Here is a 16,656-nt window from a genome sequence, read left to right as displayed (position 1 = left end):
GCAACTAACGAAGAGTCGCTCCCACTTGCCAGCAGCTTTGGATGCAAGCATGGCTCGTTCCGGGGCCGAGATAACTAGGACTAGCCCTGCCCCTAAGTACAGTCATTCCCCGTGCGCCCAGCAACGGGGAGGGGGGTCCGTGGCAGGAGCCTCACAGGGGGGAAGAGTGAGGTGTTCTTTCAAGGTCTGTCTAGAGGGTAAATGAGGGTTTTCTCTCCGTCCTCTACCGAGCTCCTTACTGGGGAGGGTTCCCTTGTATGCCATACAACGTGCATCTGTGAATACACACACAAAACTTCCCACCGCACCTGTGCACAAGCACACTGCCCCCTCCGCACAATCAGCTACACACAGACACCTCCTCGCACAGTCCTCACCGCGCACCCACCATCTATCTGCACCCCCACCCACCATCACTTCCACGCAGCCTGCAGCTGCACCCACCTGCCCCCCCCCAAGTCACGCCAGCTCCTCTACGCACCTGCCCGGCCCAGCGCACACAGACATGTGCCCACAGGCCTCACTCAGCGGCTCGGCTCCGCCCAGCACGAAGCACCGGGGGACATGGGGGTGCGCAGAATCTGGGAGAGCATGGTCACTCGGGTTGGGCTTTGCCGTGCCGTTAACCTGGGATGTGATAACTCTGCAGGGAAGACATCCCCTTCCCTGAATGAGCCCAGCCCTTCGGCTCTGGAAATCTCAGAAAGAGGGGCTCCTCAGAAGAGCATCCCCACCCCTCCCAGCACTTGCTGCTTTGGATCAGGTTGCAAATAGTTAAGAAGCAACGTTTCTTAGAGCTTTATAGTATTTCTGCTTCCATGGAAACCAGAGAGGGAAAAGGAAGTCAGAGCTGGGTGGGGCAGAAGGGTGAGGCAGCTGGGCTGAGCTCCCGAATAAATCAGGGAATTAGGAGCCACCTCATGCACTAACGAAAGCCATCGCACTGGCAGGAGAGGCATCGTAAGGCACAATTAATCAGTGCGTGATCGTTGCTCTCAGATCCAATACTATGGAATTACCAAGTATTCATTGTGGAGAAGCTCCTTGAGGCCTACGGAAGTTCAGATCCAGCTGTAGAGTTTGCCCGTCTAAAGTGTTTGATCTCCTGTCCCAGTCAGCAAGAATGTCTTTGCCCTGCTGGGACAGAAAAGCCTCAAATCCCCAGTGTGAAATTAACCAGGGAATCAGGTTTTCATCGGCCACTTGTTTGAAAACATGTCGCTTTCCTGCTGGCAATGACTTTATCCAGCAGAGGCAAGCGAGCAGGACGGCAGTCCACGCCGAGGTGGAGTGGGAATAGATTGTGGGTCTCCCGACACGAACAATTCACAATACTTAGGGCTGGCTGCATACGGTGCTTGGCATCAGCAGAACTCAATACTCTTTGTGGGGGCAGGTAATCGGCACCGTTCCCGTATCACTAAGGCCCAGGTCAGCAGAGCCAGGGCTGAACCCCAGAAATGCAGACTCCTTGTTTGCAGGCCACTCTCCCTCCCAGAGCTAGCAGTAGAAGCCAGGAATCCTGAGTTACAGCCCATCCGAGCATGCTCCCCTCCCCACATTACAGACCACCCTCTGCCCCCTCTCCAGCGCTCCCCTGTGTCTAATGCCCTCTGCGCCTCAATGCACATTTCACGCTGGCGGGCAAGGAGTTCCTTCCCAGCTCCAGCCCGGGTGACTGCCAGCTGCCTTGTCCCAGGTCGCCCCAGCAGCGTCAGCCCCAGCCCAGGGTCTCCCAAAGGGCCCAGCAAATGCTCACCTCTGAGGTGCGGCACAGAGAAGCTTTGATCCCGCCTGTCTGAGCCGATGATGCCGTTAGATCCAGCTGGGCAGCTCCTCCATGCTCAGCTTGTTCCCTGTCAGCCCACAGACCCTCCGAGCTGCCTTCAGCCCCCACCCAAGGATTTTCCTCTCGGTCTCCTGATCCCCCCTTTCTCCCAGCAGACGGTCATGCCAAGAAGGGCTAATCCTGGCCTTGGTGCTTCTCCTCCGACAGCCCACCCCGGCTGCACTTCTGCCTTTCTTTATGGTTTCCTCTTGCTTCCCAAAGTACTTTCCTCCCACCCCCTAGCCCTGGCCCAGCCCAGGCAGTGTTTCAAATTGCAATCCCAGCTGCAGATGTGAGAGGGGAGGAGGCAGGGCTAGCCGTCCACAGGGACTGAAACCTAAACTCCCAGTTTGGCTCGCGCCAGGGCCTCCCTGCAGCCCCTGTTTGCAGGAGGCCAGCGGCGGGCGGAGAGGGCTCACAGATCCCTTTACAGCCCTTTTCCTTCCCTGTTGAAGGATCCGCTGGGCGCTGTGCCCTGCTAAGACTGTGGAGGGGGGGGGGAAGAGATCGGCCAGTGATAAGAGGCTCCCAACACATCCAGTGGGGCCTGGGCAGCATGGAGATGGGTATGCTAGAAATTGAGGGAGGGATAAAGAGGCTGAGGGTCCAAAGTATCCGTCCATCCCCATGCACCTCTATCCATCCATCCATCCCTTCATCCTCATGCACTTCTATCCATCCATCCCTCTGTCCATCCATCCCCATGCACCTCTATCCATAGAGCACTTCTATCCATCTGTCCACCTCTCTATCCATCCATCCCCATGTACCTCCATCTGTCCATCTCTCTATCCATCCCTCTATCCCTCTATCCATCCCTCCATCCCCTGCACCTCTATCCATCCCTCCATCCATCCATCCCCATGTACCTCTATCCATCTGTCCATCCATCCCCATGCACTTCTATCCTTAGATCACCTCTATCCATCCATCCACCTCTATGCATCCATCCCCATGTACCTCCATTCATCCTTCTCTCTGTCCCTTCATCCCCACGTACCTCTATCCATCCATCTCTCTATCCCTTCATCCCCATGCACCTATCCACAGATCACTTCTATCCATCCATCCGCCTCTCTATCCATCCATCCCCATGTACCTCCATCCATCCATCTCTCTATCCCTTCATCCCAACGCACCTCTATCCATCTCTCCATCCATCCATCCTGTGGCCCTCACTGTGGCAGTGGCTTGCCCTGTCTAACACAACCACCTGCTCTGCCCCCTGCATGCTGTGTGGTGGGGTGAGGGTAAAGATTTGCACTCTGCCCTCTCATACAGCCAGACTCCAGGCCTGCCCATACCTGCTCAGCATTTTCCCAGGGGGAGGGTGACCTTGCGGTTAAGGCATTGGACTGGGAATCAGGATTTCTGGGTCCTGTTTCCAGCTCTCCTGCTAACTCGTTCAGTGGCCTTCAGCATGTCAATTAAGCTCCGTGTCCCGCCCGCCCCCCTGTACAATGGGGATTATGATACCGCCCTCCCAGGGAGGTCATGAGATGGAATTCATCAGTGCTGGCAAAGTGTGTGGAGATCCTTGGCTGGGGGCTGGGGTGTGTGTGTGGGGGAGGGTAATCATAGACTCATAGACTTTAAGGTCAAAAGGGACCATTATGATCATCTAGTCTGACCTCCTGCACAATGCAGGCTGCAGAATCTCACCCACCCACCCGCTCCTGCAACAAACCCTTAACCTATGTCTGAGCTACTGAAGTCCTCAGCTCGTGGTTTAAAGACTTCAAGGTGCAGAGAATCGTCCAGCAAGTGACTCGTGCCCCACGCTGCAGAGGAAGGCAAAAAAACCTCCAGGGCCTCTTCCAATCTGCCCTGGAGAAAAATTCCTTCCTGACCCCAAATATGATGATCAGCTGAACCCTGAGCATGTGGGCAAGACTCACCAGCCAGACACCCAGGAAGAATTCTCTGTCATAACTCAGATCCCCCCCTATCTAGTGTCCCATCACAGGCCATTGGGCCTATTTACCGCTAATCATCACATACTGGATTCAAGACCAGGCTAAGAGCCTAGAAAGAATCCCAGTGTGTCCTTAACACAACAGGAGCAATAAACCAGGCTCCATTTACACCGCACTGTCACGCCTGGGCCGAGATAGGATTTGTTCTCGTACGGCAATAGCATCTAGAGGTCGCTCTCAGGCCCCAGGGCCGCACTGTGCCGGGCGCTGCACAAACATGGAACAACAAGCACAAAGGTGCTAGCCTGAAAATGGAACCCGAGGGGGTGATGCAGACTGGCATTGCAGGCAAAGCAAAGACGGGAGTCAACACAGCGTCTGAGAGGTGATAGGCCATGAAGGGCCTTGAAAGCGAAGGCAAGTAGTTAGATGGGATGGAAAAGGGGGAACCAGTGGAGGGATGCAAAGAGAGGGGTGACATGGACCAAGCGACGTGCCAGGAAAATGATCTTTGCTGCATCGTTTTCAATGGAAATGTGTGGGGCAAGACTGCATTGGTCAGGGCCAGGGGAAAGGGCGCTGAGTAGTCAAATCGATACCTTTTTAAAGAAATTCGATGACAAGTTTGGTTGGTACAGGTGATGGTGTGGATGCAACCGACCTAGATTTCTGTCAGGTGTTTAACTTGGTAGCCCATGACATTTTGAGTAGGAAAATAGAGTGATACGAAAGTCAACATGGCACACATGAAATGGATGAAAAACTAGCTAGCATCGGTCTCAAAATGTCATCGTCAATGGGGAATCAGCACTCAGTGAGTGTGTTTTTGGTGGGGTCCCGCCGAGATTGATTCTTGGCCCCGTGCTAGTTAACACTTATCCATGACCTGGAAGAAAACACAAAATCATCACTGATAAAGTTTGCAGATGACCCAAAAACTGGGGGAGTGGGAAATAATGAAGGGGACGGGTCACTGATCCAGAGCGATCCGGGTCGCTCGGTAAACCGGGAGCAAGCAAACAATCTGCAGGTCAACGCAGCCAGATGGAAAGTCACCCACCTAGGAACAAATGGTGTGGGCCACACTTACAGGATGGTGGACTCTCTCCTGGGAATTAGGGATTCTGAAGAGGACTTGCGGGTTGTGGAGTATACATGGGCAGCAGGTATCGCAGGGCAGGGGAGGCGAAGCCTCCCCAAACAGCTAGGCGAGGCCCTGCCCACGCTCTGCCCCGAGGCCCCTCTTGCTTCCCGCTCTTCTCCCATGGCCCCAGCTCAGGCTGTTCCTTTTCCCGCCCTTGTTCAGCCTCTAGAAGCGGGTAGGGGCTGGGGCTGGGGCAGGCTGGCCTGCGGGCTGGGACTTGGGGTAGCTGGGGCTGGTGCTCAAGCCAACTGGCTGGGGCTGGGGCCACCTGGCGCTCTGGGGCTTGGGCTGCCCAGTGCTCCGGGGCTGGGGTGGGCCAGCTGGGGCAGGCTGGCCGGGCCAGTGGGTTGGCTGGGATTCAGGCTGGCTGGAGTGGGACTTCTTTGGCCATGGTGGGGGGCTTGGGGCTCCAGCAGGGAGGGGGGCAGGACCTCAGGCTAAAGGGATGGGGCTGGGGTCTAGCCCCTCCAAAGGGGGGGTTCACACTCTGCCCATGGGAGCATACTCAGCTGAACATGAGGTCTCAGTGTGATGCGGTGGCCAAAAGAGCTAATGTGATCCTGGGCTGCATAAACAAGGGACTCTCGAGTAGGAGTGGAGAGGTGATTTTACCTCTGTATTTGGCACTGGTGTGACCGTTGTTGGAATAGTGGGTCCAGTTCTGGTGTCCACAGTTCAAGAAGGATGTTGATAAATTAGAGAGGGGTCAAAGAAGAGCCACGATAACAATTAAAGGATTAGCAAACCTGCCTTATAGCGAGAGACTCAAGGAGCTCAATCTGTTTGGTTTAAACAGAGAAGGTTATGCGGTGGCTTGATCACAGTCTACAAGTATCTACACGGGGAACAAATATTTAACAATGGGCTCTTCAATCTAGCAGAGAAAGGTCTAATATGAGCCAATGGCTGGAAGTTGCAGCTAGACAAATTCAGACCGGAAATAAGGCGTGCATTTTTTAACAGTGAGAGTGAATAACCATTGGAACAACTTGCCAAGGATCGTGGTAGATTCTCCATCACTGCCAATTTTAAAATCAAGTTTGGATGTTTTTCTAAAAGATCTGCTCTAGGAATTTTTGTGGGGCAGTTCTCTGGCCTGTGTGGTACAGGAGGTCAGATTAGATGATTACAGTGGTTCCTTCTGGCCTTGGAATCTAGGAAGCTATAAAAACGGTACTCCCGAATACAAAACATAGACTCATCATCCCTGGTAAAGTTTGCAGAGGACACAAAAATCAGGGGAATGATAAATAACGACGACAACATGTCACTGACTCAGAGCAATCTGGATGGTAAACTGGTCATAAGCAAGCAATACATATTTTAATACGGTTAAATGTATTAGGGACAAAGCATGCAGGCCAGACCTACAGGAGGGGGATTCTATCCTGGGAAGCAGTGACGCTGAAAAAGATTTGGGGATATGGTGGAGACTCAGCTGAACCTGACCTCCCAGTACGATGCTGTGGCCAAAAAGGTTTCATGCAACCCGGGGATGTATAAAAAGGGGACTCCTAGAGGTAAAATAACCTCTCTGCTCCTCGTCTGTGTGTGGCACTGGTGCGACTACTATTTGAACAAGGTGTCCGGTTCTCGTGCCCACAATTCAAGGATGCTGATAAATTGGAGAGGAGTCAGAGAAGAGCCACTAGAATGATTACAGCATTAGAAAACTTGCCCGATAGTGAGAGGCTCAAGGACAATCTGTTGAGGGTAACAGAGAAGGTTCAGGGTAACTTGAATACAGTCCAGACATCCCGACATGGGGAACAGATATTTGATACTACAGGGTGCGTAATCTAGCAGACAATGGCAGAACAAGATCCAAAGGATGGGAAGTTGACACTAGAGAAATTCAGATTAAAAATAAGGCCCAAATTTTGGACAAGTGAGGGTAAGTAACCATTGGAACAAGTTACCGAGGGTTGTGGTATATTCTCCATCACTGACGATTTTAAACCAAGATTGCACGGTTTTCTAAAATCTATGCTCTCTTTCCAACACAAATAATTTAGGGAAGTTCCAGGGCTTGTGTAATTCAGGAGGTCAGACTAGATGATCAGAATGGTCCCTTTGGTCTATGTATCTATGAATCTAATCTTCTTCTTTCATATGGCATCTTGAAAAGCAACATTAAAGGGTGATGTCCATGGCTGCCATCCACTCTACGGCTTCCAGTGACATGGAATTAATCAAAGCTGTCCCTCCAAAGAAGGATCTTAGAGGGCAGCAGTTCACTAGATGTTCCATGATTTGGAGGTCTTCTCCACATTCACATATTGGGCTGTCCTTCACTGTCCATTTGTGTAGTAGGGAATTGCAATGCCTGTGTGAGGTTCTGATGCAGTTTGTTGTGATCCACATCTTACGTGGCATGGTGAAGCCAGGTGGTTGCTTTGTGGGAACTGTAATCAAGTATTGATTCTCGGCCCCACTATTTCCCCACAGCCTCCACCACTTCTCTTTTGGTGATAGTCCACAGGTTTTGAGAGCTTTGGCTGCTAACCAGAAGGGCTTCCTGGACTTAAGGTGGGATTTTGGGGGGCCTTGGAGATCTTCATAGAGGGGTGAGTTTGGGTTCATTATCGTGAAGTCATACTCTTGCATTATCTCTGCTTCTCTTGGGCGGCATAGTGGTAAGATATGCACGAGAATGGGAAGCTGGGCGGTAGGTGCTGACTCCAGCTCTCCCGTGACATTTCTGACAGCAGAGTTCAGTTGCACGTTGACAAGTGTTCTATACATGCTACCTACCCATACTGGCCTGCAATATTCGGCTACTAAGATGATGATGGCCAAGGTAGCTGTCTGCGAAGTGTGAGCATCTACTCTCCAACCGGTCCTGGCTAGTTTGTGGATTATATTGTTCCTAGCCTTTATCTGGGCAACAGTCTTCACCAAACATTGGTGGTATGTAGGGCTCCAACCCAGAACCATTCCAAGATATTTTGGAAAATCTTGTGCCTGAGTATGCAGTCGGGCAAGTCTTTGCCTCATGGTGGAATGCGGAGAGAGCTGTTTTTTGAGGCTTTGGTTGGCGTCGTCAGAGCCAGTAGTATTTCTCCAGGGGTTTCAGATTTTCTAGGAGGATGCGTTCCGCTTGGGGGGAAGAGCTCACTGGATGGCAAGTGCAAGATCGCCTGCGTAGACAATTTTCCATGACTGGGTTGATCACGTGTCGCTGATACAAGTATTGAAGAGTGATGGTACCAAGGCCGATCCCTGTGGAAGTCTATTGCTCAGTAGATGAGGTCTGTTGGTCTCTTCTGTTATACATCTGCAACACTTACAGCTGGTGAGCAAAACGGTCAGTCTGTGCAATGTTCTGCAACGTGCGATTTTTGACATTTTCAGAAGCGGGCCATCTTGCCAAACCGTGTCTTATTCCGAGGACAGGTCCACAAAAGCAGTGGCTGTTTTGAGCCTGGGTTAGTAGCCGGATTTGATGTAGATCATCGGTCTGATTACCTAATCACAGGTGCATTGCCCCAGTTCAAACCCAACTTGTTCTTTCGGGATGTAGTCCTCAGAGGTGGATGTAAGTCTCTGGAGCAGCATCCTTTCCAAGAGGCATACGTTACACATAGTAATGATATCAGCCGGGAGTCTTTCTGATTCTTGGCTGCTTTCCCTGGTTTCAGGACAGTGATGTTTTTTGACTGTTGCCTCATATCTTGGCCATTTGGACAAAGGCATGCACACTGGTAAGGAAGCAGGTCAGCCAATAAACTGACCTAGGTTTTCCAGAAATTTTGGGAAGATGCCAGCTGCACCTGTAGCCTGGCCAAGGTTGGTGCACCCTTTGGCCTTGTCTGAGCCTTCTCTAGTGAACAGCTTCGATAGGTTCGATGTTGCTGGAGGTCGGACAGGGAGCGATACAGCTTTGGGAAGGGTTAGCATCGCCCAGATTGTGGAGAAGCCTCCAGGCCTTCCGGCTCGAGTGGGAGAAATCTAGGCCCTGCACAGCTTTTATTCATGGGAGTCCAGTAGCAGCATTGCCCTGTATGCCAACCAGCAGGGGGCGCTGGGGCTTTCCTGCAGTCGCGGGGGATGCTCCTTTTCATGGCCACTTTGAGGAGGCTGATGCCCCGTTGTAGTTGGTTACGTCTGTAGATGTTCAGCAAACCGCTGTTTCCAGGCAGCCATTCCAATCGGCCCTCCGAAAGCTCTAGCGTGGCTTTGGGAGCGATGTAATTAGGTAGGCTTGGAGACCACGCTCTGTGACGACAGGCCGGGGTTGCTATGTGGAAAAGCATCACCGTGAGTTTATTTCACCACCAGAGGCCATGTGCTTCATGTCGTGTTCCCAGAACACAAGTCCGGGGACACTCTTGTGGAATGGAAAGTGCCTGGCTGCATAGGATCCAAGAGCAGGGAGCTGTCTTAATTCGAGGCCCATTCAAGGAGCTGTTCGCCCGTGGTATCGTTGTTGTCATAACCCCAGGATGTCTGATGGCTATAGACGTCTCCAGCCCATATGGAAGGGTTGCTGTGACTTGGTAGAGCCAGCATGGGCCGGTTGCAACATGGCGGCTTATAGACATTGGTGAGCATAAGTTCCCCGATTCTTGTGGTGGTGGTGAGATTGGGTCTCTGGAGCAGATATTCCAGACACAAGATGATGAGGGTGTGTGTAAGCAGAGTCAGGATGGGCTCCACCCTGACATCTGGTGGTGAGGTGTGGCAAGTTGTGGAAAAGAACTTCAGGGGCTGATCTCATTTGCATAGGCACACCCACCCCGCCTAGAATGAGGCCATAACTGCCCAAGTGGTCACTTTGGCTGTTGTGGGATCCCCAGTGTCTCTGTTATTGGGTCAGGAAGAATAAATTGTTATTACCCTGATTATGGGAACTGTGCTTGGAACTGTACTTGGCCTTTTGTTATGATGGAGGGACTCACCATCAACTGAGTAGCACTCGCTAGGCAAGGGACATGGGTTCCAAAACTCTGTGACTTGAGACAGGTATTAGTACCTGGTGGTGTGGGCCCCTCTGTGAGGGCCTGAAGCACCAATTGCACCTCTTTCTCTCTCCATTGTGGAATGTCAGAGCTATTTTGGGTCTATTAAGAGTCTTGCTACAGGTACTGTGCTGCATTCACTTTGGCCTTATGGTGCACCAGCACTAAGGCTCCCACTACTATGAGCTGGAATCACTGAGCACTGTGTCGAGTAGTGGGGAGCCGGAAGATCTAGAGCGCAGCGGTGCTGTTCGTGGATAGGCTGGCGGAGTGTTCGTGAGACGGCGAGGTGAGCAGAGCTGTTCGTGAGATGGTTAGGTGAGCGGAGCCGGTCGTGGTGGAGCAGAGCCGTTCGTGAGACAGCGTAGCAGAGCAGAGCCCTGTGGGGCAGTCAGCTTCAGGACACGTAAGGTGCCCCCTTGCCTCTTTCCCCCCACACCCAGGCACATTTTAGCCAGACTGGGGAGTAACACTCTGCAGATGAACTTTTGAACTCTGGGGCTGGACGTTTTTGGACTTTGGGTGATTTGTGGATTGCTGGACTCAAGAGACGTTTGGGTTCTGGGACTCAAGAACCCGAGGGAAAGGATGTGGCCCAATTTTCTGGGGTGGGTCTTTGCTCATGGTTTGGTTAATGAACACTAGTTGTGGTGTTTCCCCAATTTAATGCTGATGTCGTTTACCTCATGTTATTAAAGATTCTCTACTACACCAAGACTCTGTGCTTGCCAGAGGGGAAGTATTGCTTCTTTGAGGCTCCCAGGGGGTGTGTAAGATTTTCCCAGGTCACTGGGTGGGGGCTCGAGCCAGTTTTGCATTTGCTTTGATGAGAGGGAGCCCCTGTGCACTGAACCCAGCCCTTGCTGCTATCAACTTGGCCTGGCAGAAGGGTTACATGTGGATGACCGTTTTAGCCATGTGGATGGAGAGGAAAGGCTGGATCTTAGAGGTGGTAGGCAGGAACTAATCGGGAAGATTTAGCCATAGCCTGGATGTGAGGATCTAGAGACAGGGCTGGTCCAAGATAATGCCCACCTTAGGAGATAGTAGCAGAGCAAAGTCAGGAACTTTGGTGGCATTTTACATGGTGGTCTGATTGGATCACCAAGGGCCCAATCCAGGAAGGTGCTGAGCACCTCTTGATGCTAGAAGTCAATGGGAACGGAGCTGAGGATGCTCCGCTCCTGGGCGGGGTTGGCTCCTGAATGACCTGGCTGGAATCTCTTGACAAGGGACATTTAGTCCTGACCTGATTAGAGAAGAAGGCTGTGGTCTGTGGGCTTCATTAGCACACCACCACCTGCTCCACTCTGATGCCTTTCAGCTGTCTAACCTTGTGAACTTGTGCCGGAAACCCAGGTTTCCCGCCAGGCCTTCCGAGGACCAGCCAGCAACAGTTCCTAATGACCCATCCCGCCGGAGGTGTGAATTCCAGCTCGAGGAGACCTACCCCAGGCTTGCTCCGAGCGAGCTAGCGTGCTAAGAATAGCATGCAGCCATGGCAGTGCGAGTGGCGGGAGGGGCTGGCCACCCTGAGCATGCGCTAGGGGCTTGGATGGCCTTGGGGGCTAGCCCCTTCTGCTCCTTGCAGTGCCATGGCTACGCTTCTGTACTTGGTTCAGTGCCAGCACGGGCACGTCTCCTCGCTGGCATCTTTGCCCCTGCCTAAGGTCCGTGGTTGAAATTGACAAGAACCACGTCTTTGCTGAAGACTGCCTCGGACTGACTCCCAGGGGGAACCAATAAGAACAGAATCCCATTGTTTCCAGTGGAGATTACTGCTGGTTGACTATTATTATTTGTATTCCCATAGCGCCGAGCAGTCCGAGTCCTGGACCGGGACCCCATAGTGCTGGGCAGAACAAGAGACGGTCCCTGTCCCAGAGAGCTTGAAATTTCAGCATAAGACAAGAGACAACAAATAGATACAGACCAATGGGGGAGCACAGGGAAAATATGGAACAATATCGGTCAACATGACGGGCGGTGGTCTCTTCACACCAGCACATCAGCTGTGACGAAGGGGTTTGGAGACCTCACGGCAAAGCAGGGCTTTAAGGAGGGATTTGGAGTAGGATAACGAGGTGGTTTTGTGGATGTTTGTGGGGAGCAGGGGAGAAACCATGAAGGGGCTTGTTTGCAAATGTAACAAGTGGGCGATGGAGGCTGCAGCCAAGGGCCGATGGGAGGCAGGAGTGGACATCTTGATAGCGAATGAGAGATGGGAGGTCAGCTGGGGATAGAATGTGGAGGCCCTTGAATGTGAAGACGGGCAGCTTACCTTGGATGTGACAGAGAAGGGGGAGCCAGTGGTAGGACTCAGAGGGGTGATGTGGCCAAAGTGATGGGCTAGGAAAATGGTCTTTGCAGCAGCCTTCTGACTGGCTACAAGGGAAGCAAGATTACATTATTGGAGGCCCAGAGCAAAGGACACTGCTGCAAGTGAGATGGGAGAGAGGACTAGAGAGGAATGGGGTTTGCATTCCAGTGACTGCCGGGGGAATTTGCTAAGAATTCAGGCTCTGGCAAGTTCACAAGGCATTGACCAGACTTTCGGACGGATTCCAGAATGTGCCTGTGATTAGGAAATGACCTGTTTTGTGCACACACTGATTATGCTCCATTACTTAGGACTGCAACATAGAACTTAAAAAAACAAAAAAACAAAAAAACACCCCCACCATAGCCAAGAAGGGTGTGTGGATTTGATGGATCAAGTTCAGGGGTGATCTTAGAGATTCAATTTACCTGCAGGATTGTGGTCACCATCCGGGATCCCGTTACCTGGGCAGTGCTTGGATGACCTGTGGCTCTAGGACAGCTGTGGGGTCATTAAGGACAGGGAGATTTCACATCCACTCCCAGGTTTCTCCTCTGTGATTGTATCACTGACCCCGAGCCGGAGGGAGGCCTCCATCTGGAGATTACGCCTATGTTTTCTGGCCTGTTATCTTGTCAAGACGTGATGTAGCATCTTCCAGGAGGTGATGAAAGCCCTGTAGAAATGAGTTGGTGAGAGAGGAAATGCACAAGAAGAATGAAGAATTGAAGAATGAACATGGATTGCCATCCTGGAAGGCTCATATCAAAGTATGCAAAGTTAAAAACCAATCAAACATTGTCACACAGACACTCACAGGGACGCTACAGCCTTGCACTGACCCCCCCTCTGCCCCAGTCCCATGTGTTAAGCGCTTGTCACCAGATCGCTGCATACCCCCAGGGCAGCCGGGGTGGGATAGAATGCAGGTATCCTTGGGAGCATGGGGCTGCTACTCTGGGTCAGACCATTGACCCATAGCCTCCTGCTTCTAGCAGCAGCCAATAGCTGATACTTCCAAGGAAGGCAAAATCCTCCACGATGCACCTACCCACTTGTGCATTATTGAACATGGGCTGGGCGAAGGGTACTGCTCCTCCCTGACAACATGATGGAGAGATAGATAGTGGAGCAATTGCATGTGGGGAGGGGGAATGGAATAGTAAATAAATAATAAAATAAAGCCCATGTCTGTTTCTCATACAGTGCTTTTCATCTGACAACCTTAAAGCACTTTACAACCTGTTTTAAATGTCTTGATCTCTGCACACGCCTGGGAGGCAGGGCAGTGCTATCATCCCCATTGTACAAATGGGGAAACTGAGGCAGAGAGCGAGACTAAGGGACTTGCCCATGGGCACACAGGAAATCCATGGCAGAGCAGGAAATTCACCAGTGCCAGTGCCTTAACCAACCACTGGACCATCCTCCCTCCACGTGCAAACACTGTCCAGCCTACGGATTGGTGGCAAACATTTCAACGCCATCGCTGACTATTTGTAGCCAGTGCTGGGGGCTTTGTCACCTGACTCACAAACCTTATGTGAGCGCTGCACAGGGATTCATGAGCTTTCGCTTTCTGGGAACATTCTTACCAAATAATCAATAAAGAAAGCCCTCACCCACCATGCTCTGCCATGCTGGGCAGCCGTCTGTAATCCACCCACAGCCAGGGCATCTCGGATCAGCAGGGCGGCAGTTCTCAGGGTCTTTGGTCAGCTGTGCTGCATTTTGGGGTGGCCGTTGGTAGGAGCACGGCACTGAGTGGCCCGGGGGGGGGCCAGCGGGATTGTCGTGCATAGCAGCTTTAGGGGGTAGCATTGCGTGATAGCAGAGTGACGGCTCTGCTCTAGGTAAGGTCGGGACTCGCTCACTGTTTCGTTTGCTAGCCACAGAGTTTCCTTTTCCCACTATTTCCCCAGCCTCGAATGCCCGTCTCAATCGCTCGTCGGCTCCATGCTCGGTCGCAGCTCTCCTGTCGCCTTTCTTTGCCCTGCTAAAACCGTGTGTTGTAAATCTTAAAAAAAGGCCAAGAGGAGCAGGGAGGTTTGCATGGGCTGGAAGCACCAGGGGACTGGTGGGAGTCAGCTGCAGAGTGTGCTTGACCTGGCTGGCAGGTCCCTGCTGGAAGATCACGTGGGCTCTGCTTCTGGGAAGCGCTGCAGTGGCTGTGGGCGTAGTGCCCACATGGGCCGTAAATTCCAACCGCTGACCCCCTGAGCACTGGTGCTGGACCTCACGCTGCCAGCGTACGTGAATCCGGAGCCCAGATGCGAGCGGGCCGGAACCCCCTGCTTATCGACGGCCTGGTGCCCTACCCAACAGCGGATATTTTTGTTTGCCAGTCTCCCGCCTTTTTCAAAGCCAGCACACAGAGTGCAGCCTGGAACGCACCCAGCCTGGGCAGGGCTGTCTCTCTTCCTGTCTCACAATAGAGCCGAGTGTTTATAATCCACATCGAATGGACTTCTGCTGAACTCGGACAAACAACCAAAGCCAGACATTTGCATAAGAAGGTCGCTGTCACCACGGTGGGTGGGGACAGTTTTAGAGCCACATTTTTAAAGCTTCCCTTTGTTTGTAAGGACTCCTCGGCCACGCTGGTTTCGTGCACAGCCACATTAGAACTTTGCTCCCCACTGGACAAATATTGTGCTTTTACAAATAGTCTGGGGGGCTGATTATCTGTCCTGCGAAAGCCCGTCTATGCCGTGCCATGAGAGCGTAATGGGACTTCCCTAATAGTCCCCTGGCTCTCATTTAGATCCGTCCCTCTGTGTCGTGTTGCTGCATTCGGCTAAACAGCTGCCAAGCTCTGCTCCAGAGGTGGCTGCATTTCTGTGGCAGACAAAGCACTCCTGGAGCTTGGTTTGCATATCAGCGCCACCTGTCTGGAAAGACATTGGGGCTGACGGGCACTACGCAGGAGCAAGATTAGCCCAAGACTTTTAAAATGCTGTCTGTGCCCTGCTTTCAGCAAAGTCATCCGTGCCTCAGTTTCCTGATCTGGAAAATGCGGATTATGATACTGCCCTCTTTTGTAAAGTGGGTGAAAAGCGCCCTGGAAGGGCTGTTTATTAATACTTATTATCCTCCAGGCAGATAGAATTTCCCCAACCTCCCTGCGTAAAGGCCTGAATAACAGGACTTACTTTCTCTCACACTATCTCCCATTTATTCCTCTCTGTCTCCTCTCTGTCTATCATTTCTTCTTTGTCTCTCCACCACTCATCCTTCTTCTGCTAGCTCTAGTTCTCTCATTCCTCTCCCCTCCCTCCTTGCAGATCCGCTCCATCCCCTCTCCTCAGCATGGTAATAGACAAAGAGTTCGCTGCAGTTCCGAAAGGCTCAGGAATGCTTTTAGGTGGCGGGGCGTCCTGCCTTGCTATCACTTTATTTTTGACTCCATGGTTTAGTTCAAGGCTCCTTTGTCCCGCTGAGTGGCAGGGAGGAGCAGGGAACACGTCCTCTGTCTGCCTGATGGGATCGCACACAGCATGGAGAGGTGTGATCTCCTGAACGGGAGAGGTGGGTGAATTTAAGAGATGCGTCCTGTACTTAGCCCCTGGCATGAACCGCAGGGAAATCGGTCTACAGCCGCCCCAGGTCCCCACGCCAGGTTCCAATGAACAGAACGGCCGATCTAGGGAGCAAGGCCGTTTGGTACTATGCGGTCCCTTCGAGCAGGTGAAGAAAGCCTTGGCAGATACAGAAGAAGCAGGCAGGTCACACGTCTCCAGCATGTTCTCCTTGGATGGTCCTGGGCTCACTTTCATCTCTGAAGTTTGGTGATGGACTGAAGCCTTCTCTCCACACAGTACGTCCCTCCCAGACAACCTTCCCGCCTGCCCCCATGACTCTTCCTCATGGCAAATAGTCTTTATCGGTGGCCCGTCCAGGACTTAGCTCCCCCGGTGGCTGTGGAAGGAGGAGGCTCAGCTATGGGGTGGACACAGGATGGAGTTTGAGACCCTCCCGCTCATTGCAAATAGGGCCACACCCCCCAAGCAGCCCCCGGGGCACACTCAGCCACGTGCCCACGGCAGAAGTTCCTGCGTGCACCCGTCCATACGCTGTCCACTTGGTCCCACCCACGTGTAATACACTCCCTGTCCTCCATGCACTGCACGCTACCCCGGCAGAGAGACAGCTTGCTCTTTGGCCTGTGCATTCCTAACCCTTCTCTCTCTGTGTCACCCCCCTCCCCTCTGTGTCCACTGCAGGGGGTGTACGCCCACACTCGCTAGAAGCACGTGTCCCAGCCCAGGCAAAGACACACGTGCGTTAGCCTCACTCGATCTAGCCCGCGACAAATAACGGCCTGGACACTGCGGCAGGGGCTGGCCATGCTCGCTCAGCTGGGTTTAGACTCAGGCTGCTTTCCTGAGCCATGTCCACACCGCTAGTTTTAGTGCGGAGTTGAGTGCCGCTGGCTCAAGTCTGTCTGGTTCCCTGGGCTGGGAGACATGCTCCCAACTGCAGCCTGG

At 52.5% G+C, this 16,656-nt stretch overlaps 1 protein-coding gene across 3 annotated transcripts in view; it reads right to left on the bottom strand.

The window, feature by feature from the left end:
• Nucleotides 1-1,843, bottom strand: part of HSPA12B (heat shock protein family A (Hsp70) member 12B) — a 63,984-nt gene extending 62,141 nt beyond the window's left edge. Inside the window, exon 1 of one of the 3 annotated variants that reach the window (XM_073343064.1) lies at nucleotides 1,760-1,843. The gene's annotated coding sequence lies outside the window, so the exon portion shown is untranslated. Of the gene's footprint in view, nucleotides 1-481; nucleotides 742-1,759 lie in introns of those variants that run through there. The other 2 variants (XM_073343066.1, XM_073343065.1) reach the window with 2 other exon arrangements.
• Nucleotides 1,844-16,656: the final 14,813 nt, after the last annotated feature.

Source organism: Lepidochelys kempii, chromosome 4 (genome assembly GCF_965140265.1).
Source record: "Lepidochelys kempii isolate rLepKem1 chromosome 4, rLepKem1.hap2, whole genome shotgun sequence".
Classification (NCBI taxonomy): domain Eukaryota; kingdom Metazoa; phylum Chordata; order Testudines; family Cheloniidae; genus Lepidochelys; species Lepidochelys kempii.
This window is presented reverse-complemented; position numbering and strand designations above follow the sequence as displayed.